The sequence below is a fragment of the Marmota marmota genome, unplaced genomic scaffold (assembly GCF_001458135.2).
Source record: "Marmota marmota marmota unplaced genomic scaffold, marMar, whole genome shotgun sequence".
In the NCBI taxonomy this organism is placed as follows: domain Eukaryota; kingdom Metazoa; phylum Chordata; class Mammalia; order Rodentia; family Sciuridae; genus Marmota; species Marmota marmota.
In genome coordinates, this window is record NW_025999982.1 from 24,056,787 (window position 1) to 24,061,820 (window position 5,034).

The 5,034-nt window shown below is 36.6% G+C and overlaps 1 pseudogene; it reads left to right on the forward strand.

The window, feature by feature from the left end:
- Positions 1 to 1,747: 1,747 nt before the first annotated feature.
- Positions 1,748 to 5,034, forward strand: part of LOC107143682 — a 30,948-nt pseudogene continuing 27,661 nt past the window's right edge.

Here is a 5,034-nt window from a genome sequence, read left to right on the forward strand (position 1 = left end):
CAGTGTTTGGATTTTTTTTTATGTTCTGTGAAGGGATTTGACTAAATAAATATGTCAGTAAAACTATCTATACTATAGAAGTTATATATTCCATTTTTTTTCTATTTCTAGGCATTAAATTCACACTTTCAGGCTCTGGAACTACTTATATTGGTAACCCCAATATCTAAAAAGAATACCTGGAGATGCACTGTGGGCGTGGGGGAGGAAATTTTTTCAAGAGTTTTTTGATGCTTCCTGGGTTGTTTCCTTTGGCTGTTGTAGTGGTTGCTGGATAATGCAATTCTGATGGTTCCTAAGGTGGAGATATACTGCATGTTCTCTATCTTGATGAATTGAATTCTACTGTCATTTTCTTTTTGCTTTATAGATGACCAGCTTAAATCTTTGCCTATGTTGTTAAAAACTAGAATCAGTGTGAACAGTGTCATTGGGAAAGTTAGACATTTTTGAGAGCATGAACCAAGAAAAATAAATTGGTGAAAGTAATGTGAAATGGTCTCTATCAAAGTCATTATGTTTGATAGGTTTTTCTAAGGCATTAACCTCACAGGTGTCTTCAAGAGATGCTTTCAAGATTCAGCACTCTTATAAAAGAAGACAGCAGAGTCAGTGGGCTAAGAAATAGACTGAGAACTAGAGGAACTTTATTTGAAATTCTATTTCAGTACTGAATCTCTGAGGTTCAGTGGTGTTATGGTTTAGATGTGGCGTACCCCAAAAGCTCACTTGTGAGACAATGCAAGAAAATTTGGAGGAGAAATTATTGAGTTATAGCCTTAACCTAATCAGTGAATTGATTCCCTGATGGGATTAGCTGGGTGGTAACTGGAGACAGGTGGGATGATACTGGAGGAAGTGGTTCATTGGGGGCGTGGCTACGAGGTGTCTATTTTGTATCTGGCAAGTGGAGACCTCTCTCTCTCTCTCTCTCTCTCTCTCTCTCCCTCTCCCTCTCCCTCTCCCTCTCCCTCTCTCCTTCCTGATTATCATGTAAGCTGCTTCCCTTCACTACACTCTTTCGCCATGTTTTGCTTTACCTTGAGCCTCAAGAGATAAAGTCTGCTGTCTGTGTTTTGAGACTTCTAAAACCATAAGCCCTCAAATAAACTTTTCCTCCTCTACAGTTGTTCTGGTTGGATCCTTTAGTCATAGCAACAAAAAACCTGACTAAAGCAAGTGGTAAAATTGTGTAGTGCATTGCTGCTTCAGTTTTGCTATCTGTAAATGGGAATAATAGTTTCTTACATAGTTGAATAAATTATAATTTATTCCTATTAAGGAAGCATTATACATTTATTCTGAAAAATGTGGATAGGAAAAAAGTGCAAAATTAATCTTCTTCCCCAACCTAGAGGAAATAATTGTCACTTTGGTGCTTATCTTTTGAAACTTTCAGTTTATTTTCTGTGTATTCCCAGTTCAAGAATCACCTATAGCAAAATCTGATACACATTAAAAATTCAGTGATGTCTACATTTCATCGTCAAGAACTCTCTTCTCCCTCTCTTGTCTTTGAAATAAGATAAATTTAATCATACCAAAAGATGAGTAACATAGACACAATTTTACTTTGTTATTTCACCAAATTGTTGTTTTGTTCTGTATGAAACAGATGAAATTTCAAACATGGATGTATAGGCCTAGGGCAGCCATAATGACAGATAGTGATCTTGCAGAACAATATCTTGTGGAATATATATAGTTATGGATATTAACAGTGCACAAGAGAATAATTGACAATGGCATGACACAGGGAGGGGAGAGCAAGCTGCTTTGTGATGGAAAAGCCCTCCTGAGTTGGGAACACAGCTCAAGGACTGGGAAAGACCCTGATCCTTGTGTGAAGCTGCATGAACCAGCCAGTGTTGGCCATAATGACCCTGTGCCCAGACAGGGGCTGGTAAGTTCACCTAAGGCTTTGTGGTCTTCATGGGATGATGTACTTTTCTAACATCCTCAGGGACTCAGGCTTATTTTAAGGCCTGACCCCAGAGAACCTGTGGTTTGTTTGCAAGGGGTCTTGGGGGGGAGATGTGGGTGTGGAATTGTTCTTCTATATTATTACCTCACCATGGAGGGAGGCCTAGTTGCTTCCTCTCAAAATCTCTGATTATTCACGAATAGGAAATTGTTTGCCTGGGGAAGAGGTATAGAAGGGACATTTTACATAGTATACTTTCTTGTACATTTAATTTTCATATGTTGTCTAAAAACAAACACAATTTAACATATAATATTATAAAAATGCAAGACAGGAAGATAATAGGCATTTTAGATATTTATTTCTTAAAGCTTCAAAAAATATAGCGAAGTATTTACATGCAGAAAATACTACTTCTTATAATGTTCTGGACTAAGGGAAAAAAAATCTAGAGGAGATGTTGCTCTTATTGCAGACTGCATGCAAAAATAGGTACTATACTACAGGATATGAATCACCTCAATTATACCCACCAATAAATATGATATCTCCCATCTTAGCCATTAACTGTGTATACGACACTGAAGTGTTTTTCCACTAAATAAAGTATATTCTATGTTATCTTCTTTACAATGATGAAAATTTTCTAGTTCTAACTATTTTGCTATTTTTTAACTTTGTGATTTGGTACTAATGGGCAGTTTTTGAGATAGGGAGACACTTTTTGTCTCTTGGTTCATTAAGGTTCACAGTGGCATTCAAATGTCATTTACTACACAAATAAGTAGTTGATTCAATGTTTGTATGATTTGAATACATGCAAATAGTGATGCTAGATTGAAGTTTGTAATCCTTCCACATAGTAGGTACAAGTGATAAGTGTGAATAAGCCATTAATGTGACTGCATGAAAATAGTCTGTATTTATCTTATGACCCCATATTTATTTTCCTTGCTATTTTGTGTTTTAATTTGAACAAAGAATGAGTTTGGCTGCTAGAAAACACATTTAAACACGTTATAGTCTGTTGACTTTTCTTCATTTACAGATTTCTTTTATAGTTTTTTGGCAAGTAAACATTTAAATCTTTGTACCTGCTCATTTTATTGAGAAAATTATGAGGAGTTAGTAACTACATGACTGTCAAGTGAAACTGTGTATGTGTTGATACTCAAGGCCCAGATGTGCCCTTTCTTATCCAGTTGTCTTAGCAACACTGAAATCAACTTGGTTTTGTATATTTCTGATATCCTTTTCAACCTTTTCCTTTTCGTTTTGTCCTGCCCCTCTTGCTGAAGTGCTTCATCTCTCCTCCATCTTCTTGCCTTTCCTTCTATGCTCCCCTGGGCCAACTAAACCAACTGGAGCCTTGTAAACTGATAACCCAAGTAACATCTCAGTGCCATTAAGAGGAAACAGAGTTCTCAAGATTTCCGATTTCTGCTTTCCTCTCCAAATTGTGAGTCTGATTACATTATGCAGTTTATGTTCTTAAAACAGAAGCATGCTTAATAATTATACAGCAATAAAATAAAATTTCCCCTTTACTATATTTTACTTCTTTGAGATATTATTATGATAAAAATAGTGAACATGCAGCAAATTGTCTAAAACACAAATATACAGTTTAATAAATATTATAAGGCAAAAGAGATTTCCCCACCACCCAGGTAAATAAATAGGACATTTCCAGCACCAGAGAATATCCTAATGTTTCCTTCCCTCTCTTCCTTTCCACAAGTTAATCACTATCCTGATTTTTATGGTAATTACTTCCTCTTCTCTATAATTTTATTGCCTCTGTATGCATTCTCTCAAATTCTAGTTTTCTCTGTTTGAAAAAATTATTTAAATATGGTTTGTAAGTGGAGGGTCTGACTTTGTATGGCTCTAGTTCCTGGTGGAAAACAATAACATATTTAAAAGGAGGATTTAAAGGAGTTTCACAAAGAGATCATATACAAATTATGAACAAGATTAAAGATTAAAAGATCAATAAGGGATTCTGCAGTACTCCAGGGACAGTGGGGAGTGGGGAGCCTTCACTGTCTCTAGACCTGAAGGGCTCAGGGAAGCAACAAGCAGCTTTGGGAACCCTGCACTTGCTCTTACTGTAGGGGACACATGATCAGCAGCAAAGGAATACAGTCACCACCAACAATGCCCTGAAAATGAGCCCAAAGGGACAAATATTTTGATTTCTCACCTTTTGACCTGCCTCTTGTTGACTGTACCTGGTCAAAAACCAAAATGTATGTCTCTCATTTGACAAAGCTCGGGCTGGCCAGGCCACGGACACAGAAATGGGCAGAGAAGGGTAGAGAGTGGGCCTATAGTGGTACAAATGGATCTTGTCTGAAGATGCTTCTATTGCTTGGCTTTATAAGATTTCTTCACATTGTTTTAAGTAGACTTATTTTGTTTACTTTCACTGCTGTATAGTGCCGTATTGCAGCAACATATAATTATTTACCAATTTTATTGATGATGGACATGTGAATTATATCTTGTTTTTGGATATCAGGACTAATGTATGTCTACTGAGGCACACAGGTATGTTTTCTATCGGCTGTGTATCAAGAAATAGAGTTACTGGAAGATACAGTGTTTATATATTCAGATTTTAGTAAATAATGCCAAAATATTCTCCAGAGTTGTTGCACCAATTTACATTCCCACCAACAGTTCATGAGGTTTATTGTCCCAGAGGTTTATAAATTTTACATATTGCAAACTTTTTAACTTTAGACATATTCACATGTGGTGTAGTGTAGTTCAATGTTAATTTCCTTTATCAGTAATGAGGCCACATATTTTATTCTGTCATTGGCCACTTGGATAATCTTTATGCTCTAGTTCTTTTCCATTTTCTTTTTCTTTTTTTTTTTAATTTTTTATTGTGGGTTGTTCAAAACATTACAAATTTCTTGACATATCATATTCCACACTTTGATTCAAGTGGGTTATGAACTCCCACCTTCACCCCATACACAGATTGCAGAATCACATCAGTTACACATCCATTGATTTACAAATTGCCATCCTAGTGTCTGTTGTGCTCCGCTGCCTTTCCCATCCTCCCCCCTCCCCCCTCCCCACCTCTCCCCTCC